Raw genomic sequence first — 13,308 nt, 5'->3', positions numbered from 1 at the left:
CGTGCTCCTATGATGCGCTACAGTAAGGGCTCCTTTTACAAAGGTGTTCTAAACGTTTTAGCGCGTGCTTAATGTTAGCATGCGCTAACCACACGCTAAACGCTAACGCATGCACGCTTCTCTCCTTCCCACTTCTGCTTCTTCAGCCATGTTCGGCGGAAGGTGTTGTAAATCCAATACATTGTTTGTAAATCGGCATATCAATGCGGATCCTAATGTAATTGTTGTGAACCGCCTAGAACTCGATGGGCATGGCGGTATATAAGAATAAAATTATTATTATTATTAGTCTGTGGACGCGTTAGCAGTTAGCGCGTGCTAAAACACATAGCGCACTTTAGTAAAACAGGGGGTATGGCATACCTATGATTGATGCTCATGTGTGCCTATGATGTAACTTTCCCTGGCACGTGAGCACATTTGTCTCTTTCCGAGAATTATTCTGTGCACGTGTCGGTCGCTTTCTCCAACGACCGGTTTAATAGAATTTCTGTGAACCTCATTTGCATGTAAACTTTTTGAGCATCATTCATCATTTTGAAATCGTAAAATAGACTTGCACTTCAATGCCACACTGGATTTTAATGTGGACTTATGAGCATTGAGCCCCCTTTGTGGAAGTAACAAAGAAATATCAACATAAGACAACGTGCAATTTTCATCAGATAAATGCACTGTTTGCAAAGAGCTCATAAAGATGTTAAAAAGCATAAGAGAAATTGATGAACCCTGTGGAAGTCCGCAAAAAGATTCTGGGAAGAATCCCTGTTCTTCAGTACGCAGTAATTCTGGTTGGTTAATAGTTCTTTAAACCAATTGAAAACTGATCTGCCTATACCCAACTCACTCAACATATTAAGTAGCAAAGAATGATCAACTAATATCAAATTGTAGTAGGATAGATTGACAACCTTAACTTTAGTTGTTAATGTTAATAACAGCAACTCAGTGCTAGGCTTAGGGCGAAACCCAAATTGTATAGAATGCAGACAAGAAACTTGGTCTGTCACTAAAAATTCTAATATCTTGGTCATAAGAAGCAATAGGCCTGAAACTGGATGCCTGGGACAAATCACCGTTTTGTTTGGGAATAGGATAAATAACAATACAGCCCAATTCTATAGATAAAGAACCTTCCATTAACAAATTATAGAATAAATTTGGAGAAAAGAAATGAAGGACATATATGTATCCAAAGCACAAGTACGTGTAGATAAACTCTTTACTAAAGGAGCTAGGGGCTCCTTTTATCAAGGTGAGGTAGGGATTTAACGGTCGGAATACCGAGCGTTAAACCGCCTGCCGCGCTAGCCGCTAACGCCTCCATTGACGAAGCATTAATTTTTTGTCTTGCCGCAGGGGTTAGTGCGTGATGAAAAGTCCGACGCGCTAACCCCTGTAGCGCGCCTTGATAAAAGGAGCCCTAAGTCTTCAGTAGTAATAACTGTAATTGTATCCCATGTTTAATCGGCTCTAATTCCGGAGTAATAGATATCTGATTGGTACATATTGTGTTTAGTTGAAATTAAAGTTTTATCAAGATCTTGTCGTATAGTAATAATTTTTTTAAAATAGTCAAATTCTGAGCAGAAGGCTGATGTTCGCACACAGAATCACCTAAAAGGGGTAGTTATTAATTTGTGCACAAGTTGAAACAATTTCCTAAAATTGCAATTAACTGTATGTATTTCAGAGGCATAATACATTTTTTAAACCCCTAAGATATGCAATTTATAGGGGTTTTTATTGCCATTTTCCAACATGGATTCACTAGAGATAGGTCTTGTCAGACAAATCTGATCCATTTCTTTGGCTGACCAGATAGAGGGATTGCGCTAGATGTGGTGTATTTTAGATTTTAGCAAAGCCTTTGACAGTGTTTCACACAGACATCTAATAAATAAACTGAGTGCCCTCGGGATGGGTCCCAAAGTGATGGGCCGGGTCAAGAACTGGTTGAGTGGAAGGCGACAGAGGGTAGTGATCAATGGAGATCGCTCTGAGGAAAGGGATGTTACCAGTGGTTTGCCTCAAGGTTCTGTTCTTGGGCCTGTTCTTTTTAACATTTTTATAAATGATGTTGCTGAAGGGTTGTCGGGTAAAATTTGCCTCTTTGCGGATGATACCAAAATCTGCAATAGAGTAGACACGTCGGATGGTGTGAATAACATGAAGAAAGACTTGGCGAAGCTTGAAGAATGGTCTGAAATTTGGCAGCTAAAATTTAATGCTAAGAAATGCAAGGTCATGCATTTAGGCTGCTAAAACCCATGGGAACGGTACAGTGTAGGGGGTGAAGAACATATGCGCACGATGGAAGAACGGGGCTTGGGTGTGATTGTATGTGATGATCTTAAGGTTGCCAAACAGGTTGAAAAGGCGACGGCAAAAGCTAGAAAGATGCTAGGTTGCATAGGGAGAGTTATGGCCAGTAGGAAAAAGGAGGTATTGATGCCTTTGTATAGGACTCTAGTGAGACCTCATTTAGAATATTGTGTATAATTCTGGAGGCCTCACCTTCAAAAAGATATAAAAAGGATGGAGTCAGTCCAAAGGAAGGCTACTAAAATGGTGCATGGTCTTCATCATAAGGCGAATGGAGACAGAATTAAAGATCTCAATCTATATACTTTGGAGGAAAGGTGGGAGAGGGGAGATATAGAGACGTTTAAATACCTACGTAATGTAAATGTGCATGAGTCAAGTCTCTTTCATTTGAAAGAAAACTCTGGAATGAGAGCGCATAGGATGAAGTTAAGAGATGATAGGCTCCGGAGTAATCTAAGGAAATGCTTTTTTACAGAAAGGGTAGAGGTGGTGACCTAGACTGTGTCTGAATTCAAGAAAGCCTGGGATAGGCAGGTGGGATCTCTTAGAGAGAGGAAGAGATAATTGTTACCGCGGATGGGCAGATCAGATGGGCCATTTGGTCTCTATCTGACATGATGTTTCTATGTTTGGCCTGAATTGTATTATTCTTCTGCCAGAATATCTCCAGTTGTCCAAATTTTTGTTTTTCCATTCTCAATTCATTAGTATACCAGAAATTATATTTACTGAATCTTATAGATTTGACCTAAACAGGATCTACTGTATATCATTTTATGTACTTCAAATTGTATGGTCTCAAAGATTAAGCATTTTTAAAGGACAAGTTAATGAAAAAATCTAAAGATCTATGAATTTTGTTACCAAAAAAGTTGTCTATCTTCCTTTACACAATAATTTTTCTTTGGTTAATTTGAGTAATAGAACCCTATTCCCTTTACTTGTATTGATACCTGTTCCCATGGTATCCACATTGTACTTTTCTATTACTGTGTACCATCTTGAACTGAAAAGGTATGAAGGAATATAAATAAAGCTATCATTATTATATAAATGGCGGTTAAAAGATTATAAAAAGTAGTCTGTCCAGGGTAGCATGGACCATTCATGCAGCAATATGTCCGGTGCTATACTCGGAGAGAACCCACAGGAAAAAGACTTGGGAGTACTTGTAGACAAGTCAATGAAACCGTCCTCGCAATGCACAGCAGTGGCGAAGAGGGCAAACAGAATGCTAGGAATGATTAAGAAGGGGATCACAAACAGATCTGAAAAGGTTATCATGCCATTGTACCGGGCCATGATATGCCCCCCCACCTGGAATACTGCATCCAACACTGGTTGCTGTACATGAAAAAGGACATAGTACTACTCGAAAGGGTCCAGAGAAGAGTGACAAAAATGGTTAAGGGGCTGGAGGAGTTGCCGTACAATGAGAGGCTAGAGAAACTGGGCCTTTTCTCCCTTGAAAACAGGAGACTGAGAGGGAACATGATCGAAACATTCAAGATATTGAAGGGAATTGACTTAGTAGAGAAAGGGAGATTGTTCACCTTCTCCAAGGTGAAGAGAACGAGAAGGCACTCGCTTAAGTTAGAAGGGAAAAGATTCTGTACAAACATAAGGAAGTTCTTCTTCACCCAGAGAGTGGTGGAGGTCTGGAATGCTCTCCCAGAGGCTGTTATAGGGGAAAGCACCCTTCAGGGATTTAAGAAAAGGTTGGATAAGTTCCTGCTGGAACAGAACATACGCAGGTAAGGCTAGACTCAAATAGGGCACTGGTCTTTGACCTAAGGGCCACCGCATGAGCGAACTGCTGGGCACGATGGACCACTGGTCTGACCCAGCAGCGGCAACTCTTATGCTCTAAATATAGTGGAACCTTGATTTACGACCATATTTCGTTCCAGAAGTATGCTCGTAAACCAAATTGCTCGTATTGTGCTGGGCTGGGCGGTGCATCAGCGATCCTTCCTCTTGCTTGTGCTGGGCTGGACTGGGCCTTGAGCATTCTGAATCTGAGAATCTCGGAGAGAGCGAGACCAGAAGGCCTTGAGCATGCGCAAATGCTCAAGGCCCAGTCCAGCCCAGCACAAGCAAAAGGAAGGATCGCCGATGCCCAGCGTTGGTGCTGGGGCCGGTGCCCAATCGGGGTAAGGGATATCGTTTTGGTGCTCAGGAGAGCATGTAAGATCGCCGGGGGGGGGACACAACTCGAGCAGGGGGTGGATACCGGATCGCTGGGGTGGATGCCAGATCGCAAGGGGGGGGGCACTCGTAAATCAAGTCAAACTCGCTTTCCAAGGCACCGATTTTGCGAATGTTTTGCTCGTCTTGCAAAACACTCGCAAACTGGTGCACTCGTAAACCGAGGTTTGACTGTATACAGTAGAATGAGTTAGATACTGCAACAAAATCAAGTGGCCTTTTTCATGAGTAGACCCTCATGACAGCAATTCCACAAAACAAGATGATGACTTTTTTTTTTTAATCTAAAACCCTGATATTCTCCTCTGATTCCAAATTGGTAAATTGATATCACCTAACATTAGTAATCTAGAAATTGACAAGCATACAAAGAAATTATTTCCTGTAATTTACAAACAGAGTTAGAGCAGGGTCCTGGGGGACAATAAATAAGCAAGATGAGCATTACCACTGTGTCCGGAGTTTAAAACCATGCTACGGTTTTGTAAAAGGGTAAGAGCTAAATGTAAAATCATATATTCTAAATGTGGTGAAGTGATATAATCTATCAGCATCAGATGAAGGAAACATTTATAAATGACAGCTAGAAAATCACCGCTATGTTTATCTAATCTAGGAATTTGTGGCATGCTGTAACCCAAAGGAAATAAATCAGATGTCTGATGTAAATCTGTGTGTTATGTGTATATATCTGTATTTTGTCAAATATGCATGAACAGTGCAACCCCACCTCCACTCCATTCAGATTATTGTCTCGGGAATGCCTGTGCATAAATTGTGTCAATATGGGTGTACGTTTTTCATACTATTTATCACCGTTCCTGCCCCATGAGCTCAGTCCCCATCCCTGTGAGCTCAGTCCCCGTCCCCATGAGCTCAGTCCCTGTCCCCGCCCTGCAAACTATCAGATCCCATCCGCACAAGCCTCGAATAGTTATGATTTTATACTGAACTTATTTTATTAAAGTATAAAAAGAGACAATATTCTGTACAACTGTCATTTTAAAAACACAAATAATACCAAGCAAGGATCAACAAAACCCCTGTCTCCCTTCTCTTTCACAAATTTCCCCTCCACTACTGTGAAAACTGAACAAACCAAATTACTACAGAATGCTACATAGAAAAATCAAGCTAACAGAATACTTCAGTCACACATGGCAGGAATAGTGTTAGGGGAGAGCAACTAGGGCAACTGCCCCCTGGTCAGAGAGAGAGAGCCCTAAGCCAGCTGGAAGCTAAAGAAGCACAGCATGGGCTTTGCGGGTCCCAGTTATGTCTAATACCAGCTCTAGCAGGATACATATTTCAAATCTGAAATATTCTAATCAGAAAATATAAAATAATTTTTTTTTTCTATCTTTTGTTGTCTGTTAATTTTATTCTTCAAATCACATTGGTCTCAGGTTCCTTCTGTCTTCATCATGGCATGGCTGGCTTCTGAAGGTAAAATAGGCGCAAGAAGAGCTGGGGAGGAAAGGCCGAGTCTGACACGGGCACAATTTTTTTTACCACAGGAGCAAGACTTTTCACCGCTCCCACGGGGCGGTAAATGGTCTTGTCCCCATTCCTGCGGTAAACCAGTTGCAAATGTCTCCATTCCTGCGGATTTACTGCAGTGACCACAGTTTACCGCGGTAAACGGTCCCTGTGTCATTCTCTAATGCATACATAGTTGCAGTGGCATATTAAGGGGGGGAGCAGGGGGCAGTTAGCCCTGAGCTCCGGTAGGGGCGCTGGCACCCATCCTCCTGTCTGCCGTCTCACTCCTTCCTGCCCCCTCCCCACTGTGTGTATGCACCCGACATCGGTGTTGTCTCTCTCACATCACTTTCAGGTCTTATCCTTAGGAATTGATGTTAGAGGGAGAGCAGACACGATGCGGGCAGTGAGTTTGGAGTGCTGTTTGTGCCAGGAAAATTAAAGAAGTACAGGGGAAGGGAAAGGGGGCACATGCGCAGGGGTCGGGAAGGAGAAGGGAGGGTGCCACCACCCCAGGCGCCACGCACCCTCGCTACGCCACTGCACATTTGTGCAATTTTCCAAAAGCCTTTTTGTGCATGTAAAACAGGCTAGATACGATATGGAAAAAAAAGATATTTTTGGGAATTCACCCCATATGTCACATGACTTGCATGTATTGAAATGTGCACTGTGTGAGAGATGTCAAAAAATAAATCATAATAGATATAGAACAATTGGTGAAAGGTAATTAATGACTCTCATGCTAAAATGGCTGCCCCAGGGGAACAGCATGATTAAATTCTAAAATGATGACTTGGTATTGTTAAATAATTGCAGGGGGCTATTGCTGTTTGCCTGCGTATTGAGAAATGCTTAGAAAACAAAAGGAAAATAAGGCCCCAGTTTACCAAGCCACGGTAGTGCTGCCGCCACAGAAAATGCTTCAACACTCGTTCAGTTCCTATGAATGTCGTAGCATTTACCGCACCAGCCCATGCTAAAACGCCTGATAAAAGGGGACTAAAGGCTCCGAGTGAAAAATAAACATTCTTGAAAAAGACCCTGAGCATTGTTCTTTGTATAGATAAGATGGATAAACTCAAAGCAATGCACAATTTATTTAAAAAAGAAGTAAAAGTGGACCAGTTATGTGGCAGCATTGCACACCACATTGCCTGGACGTCATCGGATTCAATTTCTAAAGAGGAATTTGTTCCCTATGTTGATTGGATATGAGGAGACAGTGAAAATGGCATTCAAAATCCATGGGGGAAAGGGAACAAATCCCAATTATTGCTCACCGGTGACACCTAAGGGACAAATTTTGGGCCTGTGATTGCAGGATTCCAGAATGAGTCCAGATGTAAAATAGTATTACAATGTGGAAGAGTGGTGAATGAAGGCTTAAGGCACCATTACTCTATAGAGGCCGATTTTGAATAATCAGGCAGCTCAAAGGAGACAGAAGAAATTGCCAGACCAAAAGAAGAAAAAAGCATTAATGTAAAATGAGGTGTGCAACCAGAATGAATGAACAATAAATAAAGAACAAGTCAATGCAATGAACATACAGTAGATTATATTCTATTACACAATTGGTTAATAAATAAAGTAACAATAAAGGTATAGTTATTAGGGATGAAATAAGGATGTTATGGTACAAGGGTGAATCAGAAATTAAAGGCAATTGTTAAATTATGCGATAACCGGAACAGAGCTAGCAAAATGCAACATATATACTCGTACATTGCCCGTTAGATATCTTGTCCATGCGCAGTGCAGCCCTCGGCCTTTAGTCATGTGGCAGCCACAAGGTCAGAAACATGGATGCGCCATTGCAAGATTGCACCATCAAAGAATAATGTGCAGTAATGTGCTTTCTTTGGGCAGAGGGAGTGAAGCCTGTGAAAATTCACTGTCAGATATTGACTCAGTGTGAGCATAGCACCGTGAATCAATGAAAGGTTTATGAGAGGACATTCTGGTCACCCATCAACATCGCGCCCTTGAGCACATTGACACGGTAGATGCCTTGATTAGAGAAGACCGACGGATAACAGTGTCTCAATTGGTTGCAAATTTGGATATCGTCTATGGATCTGCATTTGCCATAATACATGATGAGTTAGGATATAGGAAAGTCTACGCACAATGGGTTCCCAAACAGCTTACTGATCTGCATAAGCAACAGCGGGTGAAAGTTGTGACACAGTTCCTGAGATAGTATGAAAAATATCAGAGTATTCTGGAGAGAATAGTCACTGGTGACGAGACATGGGTGCATCACTGCAACCCGGAGAGCAAAAGACAAAGCATGATGAAGTAATGGAAGCGGTGTTCACATGGCTTCAGGAGCAGCTAAAAAACTTCTTCTTTGCAGGAATGCAGAAACTAGTTGAACGATACAACAAATGCATCATCTTGCATGGGGACTATGTGGAAAAGTGATATGTTCAGTTCCTCACAGTTACTTCTATTAAAGCCATCAAATGTATTTTGCCTTTACTTTTTGATTTACCCTCGTATATGACAAGAGGTCTGTAAATAAGGAGATATATTGCATCATTTCATAAAATGATAAATAATGCAACCTAGAAACATCTTTCAAAAAGTTGAAACAGACCTTGAAAACTTACTTCATTAGCTTGGGTCTCACTGCTTCACTAACCTGCCCTATCCGTGGCCAATCTGTGGCAGGCCGAGAAATTCACTAAAAGCCAACATGCAAATGGCGATCAGAGGAACGCCCCCCCCCCCTAATCGACCACATGGATCGCTAGTGAGCAATCCTGAAGCATGCACAGACCATATTTTTTGTCTGTAGATGGTCTGCGCATGCTTACAAAGTTGCGAGCTGCTTTTTTTCCTGTTTTTAAAACTCTTTTATACTTCGCAAGCCCGTGGTTTTAACCCGCTTTAATTCCGTGGGTTAAAACCATGGGCTCGCACTACGGGGAGGGGCAGGCCAGTCGGGGTTGAGCAGGTCAGGCGAGTTAGAGCTTAGCAGAGCAGGAGAGTCGGGGCTGAGCAGGGCGGCAAGAGGAGAGTTGGGGCAGAGAGCAGGGCAGTCGGAAAAGACCTGAACGACTGGTCCCCACCAGTCGCTTCTTTTTGGATCAGCCAGCCCAGCTGGGGTTCCTGAAAAAGTTTAGTAAATCACATCCTTCCTACTTTGCATGCCGTTTACCCTCATTTGCATTCGCGGATCGGAATCGGGTCGGGGTCGCAAACCGATTGGTTTGCTTAGTGAATCTAGTCCATAGTACCCTACAGCAGCATCCCCTCATCCTTTCACTTTTGCACTGTTTTCTTTAGAGAATGACACGGGGAAAAAATCTGTCCCCGTCACCGCCCCGTCCCCGGCTCACCATTCCCTTCACCCAGCCCATCACCGTCACCGCCATCCCCTTCACCGTCATTGCCATCCCATTCACCACCCCGTCACTGTCCCCGCAGCATCCATATAAGCCTCAGTACTGCGAAATACCATGAAGACAGAAGAGAGTCCTGCCACTACTACTACTGCACTGAGAATCTGTTTCAGTGCCTCTGCCCTGTAGTAAAAACAGAACATAAAATAAATCAATTGACTTGTCCTCCCTTGCAATGACGTGTCCCCCATGTTCACCTATAGCTCGAATCAGGTCAATTGTGCACACTAAAAATGCCCACCTGAGCACATAATCATGCAGATGCTGCAGTACAATGAGCAACAGGAGGATCTGGAATATGAGCGCAGGCAGGCAGTGATACAAAACCAGCAGACACCCGACCAATTGCAGCATTCCGCCATCTCCCTCCCGCCACCTCACCTTAGATGTAGAGTATGCCGGCTTTCTTTTTTGCCCAGCCGCACGCGCGGTTGCTCATTTGTTCAATATTCTCCTCTGACGCAACCGGAAACAGGAAGTTGCAGGAGAGGAGAAGATTGATCAACTCGAGCTGCGCGTGCGCGGCTTTTTGAACGCGTGCGGCTGGGTGAAAAAGAAAGCCGGCATACTCTACATCAATGTTTTTCAACCTTTTTATACCCGTGGACCGGCAGAAATAAAAGAATTATTTTGTGGACCGGCAAACTACTAGGACTAAAATTTAAAAATCCCGTTTCTGCCCTATCTCCGTGAGCTCGGTCACCTCAGTAACTATAGAAAAATAGACAAATATAGTGCAAAATATAGACAGCAGATATAAATTCTCAAAACTGACATGTTTTGATCACTAAATTGAAAATAAAATCATTTTACCTACCTTTGCTGTCTGGTGATTGATTTCATGAGTCTCTGGTTGCGTTTCCTTCTGTCTGTGTATCCTTTCTTTCATTTCTTTCTTTCTGCACTCAGGCCCAAGAATTGTCCCTTTCTATTCCCTCCCTCTTTCCTTCCTATGTCCTTAGTGCCCCCGGTGCCTCCTTCCGGTGCCTCCTTCCCATGTCTTTAGTGCCCCTTCCTGTCTTTAGTGCCCTCAGTGCCTCCTTCCCATGTCTTTAGTGCCCCCAGTGCCTCTTTCACATATCCTCCTATGCCACTAAGGAATGTTGCTGGTTCCTGTGTCAACTGTTTCGGTCCTGGCTCTTATGTAGCCCTTCCCTCACTTGCTTATTATGTCAGGGGAGGGAAATGCTGACAATAAGTAAAATTCCACTGCAGTTGCCCCTAGTCTTTCATTTGGGTAACGGGTGTTAACTTATCCCTGTGTCCTTAGTGAGAAAAAAAAAAAACATGTGAAGAAGTGTTTTAAGATGTTTTGGTACTTTTTAAAATATATTTTCTAATATATTTTTGTTATTTTAATATATTTTATGTAGTGAACCACTTCAATTTTCTTTTTGAAGTTGAGTTATGGGTTAGTGGAAGAAGTTGTTTCAAGGAGTATGCAAATAGTGTGATGTGGAGGTAAAAAAACGTGTGGGCATGCATTTTTGACTTCTTGCCCCTAGATCGCATCATGGCCCAGGCATGCTCAGTATGGTTTCCATTACAGCAGTCCCCGCAGCCCCAAACCGCCCGCCCGCCCGCTCGATCGATCGTTTAGCCAGCCTCTCTCCACCTCACCTTAGTTTGCAGGCTTTCTTTTTCGGCGGCCTGCACACTTTCAAAGAGCCACGCATGCGCGGCTGCTCAAAGTTCAATCTTCCTGCTCTGCTGCAACTTCCTGTTTCCGGTTGCGTCAGAGCAGAAGATTGAATACTGAACAGCCGCGCATGCGCGGCTCTTTGAAAGCGTGCGGGTCGCCGAAAAAGAAAGCCATTAAACTAAGGTAAGGTGGAGAGAGGAAGCTGGTTAAACGATTGATCGAGCGGGTGGGGGCTGCGGGGACCGCGTGATCCTTGATGCCTCACTGCGGAGACAAGACCATTCACCGCTTCACGGGGCGGTGAATGGCCTTGTCCCCGTCCCCGCAGCGACTGCTCTTTTTCATTCCCCGTTTTGGCGGGCTACCCGCAGCTAAACGCGGCTAGCCACGGGTAACCGCCACCGTGTCATTCTTTAGTTGCCTTCACAACATCCCTTCTGTTTCTATCTTAGGTGACCTTTACATTATGGTTTTATAATTGAACTGTAACCTAGACTCCTCTAATGTTCCTCCTTCTCCTCCCTCTTTTCTATTGTTAACTTTATCAAATAATGGTGAAATGTGAATCTAACACAGCACTAAACAAACAAAAGGATAATTACATAGTGATAATTAGTGAAATTCGTTTTAAGAACTGGCATGGCTCTTGAAAAGGGTAACGAGATTAGCAGTAAGAATGGTAATACATCTCATTTAAGGAAAAAAGAAATGCATAACTGAGTGCAAATAGTGATTTTTTTTTTCCTGCAAGCAGTGATCAGTAAGAAGTAAATGGTTAAGAATATATTCAGGCCCTTTTTAGATAAAATTTAGAAACCAGAATAGAGATGACCAGGTAATGACGTATGCAGTTGCAGTGGTATTTTAGATAAAGATCTGATGACATAGTACATGCAAGAATGCACATATATGTACAGGCTAACATGATGGGAGAACAAGAGGGCAGTCTAAAGTTGAAAGGGGATAGATTCCGTACAAACGTAAGGAAGTTCTTTACCCAGAAAGTGGTAGAGAACTGGAACGCTCTTCCGGAGTCTGTCATAAGGGAAAACACCCTCCAGGGATTCAAGACAAAGTTAGACAAGTTCCTGCTGAACAAAGACATACGCTGATGGGGCTCGGCTCGTCTCGTCTTTGACCAGAGGGCCGCTGCTTGAGCGGTCTGCTGGGCATGATGGACCACTGGTCTGACCCAGCAGCGGCAATTCTAAAATATCAACAGAGTCAATGAGGGAACCTACACTTCTTTGTTGATACTACATGTGTTGGTATTTTGGAAATTAGATGTGTAACCCTACATGTTTAAATGCTCCTAAATATGTACAGAATCTGCCATCATTGAGCACAATTGATTTAAGAAGGGAGGGTAAAAAAACAAACAAAAAAAAACACCACTGAGGGATTCGGGTGTCAAAGTCCCTCCTTGAGGGCCGAATCCAGTCGGGTTTTCAGGATTTCCCCAATGAATATGCATTGAAAGCAGTGCATGCACATAGATCTCATGCATATTCATTGGGGAAATCCTGAAAACCAGACTGGATTCCGGCCCTCGAGGACCGACTTTGACACCTGTGGATTAAGGAAACAACTTCCCCTCATCCCTCCTGTAGAGATCTGCCCAATATTTGTACTTTTACAAAATCTACACAAACCTGGGAGCAGTTGTAAATCTCAGTGTGGATTATAGTGATAATATACATCCATCTTCTCAATTGGAGGCTTAAGTCCCACTCAAACCATGCTATCTTGCCGCATGTTCAAACTGTAGGCTAAACCTCTCCACCAAAATACTCTAAATAGCCACTATGAACACTCTCATAGCAGAGATGATGCAGTGGTTAGAGCCACAGCCTCAGCACCCTGAGGTTGTGGGTTCAAATCCTGCACTGCTCCTTGTGACCCTGGGCAAGTCACTTAATCCCCCATTGCCCCAGGTACATTAGATAGAGTAGGAATAATTTTTGAGTACCTGAATAATTTTTAATCCGCATAGAATTGCAGGATATGCGGAATATAAATTATTATAAAAATAAAATAAGATCATGGAGTGCTGGGGGGGGGGCTGTGTTATGTATTAAAAAACAAAACATTTGGGGGGTTTGCAAAGCATATAGGTTAGGCACAGGGGTGATACAATATTGCATAAGGTTTTTTTGTGCCTGTGATGTGTGTGGTATGATCTGAGGCTTTTTCCTTCTCTGCTTTGAGAGTGTTCACAGTGGTTATTTAGAGCAG

The 13,308-nt window shown here is 43.0% G+C and overlaps 1 protein-coding gene across 13 annotated transcripts in view; it reads left to right on the top strand.

Annotated features, from left to right (window-relative positions):
* TCF12 (transcription factor 12) overlaps window positions 1-13,308 on the top strand; it is an 807,409-nt gene that overhangs the window by 780,940 nt on the left and 13,161 nt on the right. The window lies entirely within an intron of this gene.

The sequence above is a fragment of the Geotrypetes seraphini genome, chromosome 14 (assembly GCF_902459505.1).
Source record: "Geotrypetes seraphini chromosome 14, aGeoSer1.1, whole genome shotgun sequence".
NCBI classification, from domain to species: Eukaryota; Metazoa; Chordata; class Amphibia; order Gymnophiona; family Dermophiidae; genus Geotrypetes; species Geotrypetes seraphini.
The sequence above is the reverse complement of the archived record's forward strand: the minus strand, read 5'-3'. Positions and strand labels throughout refer to the sequence as shown.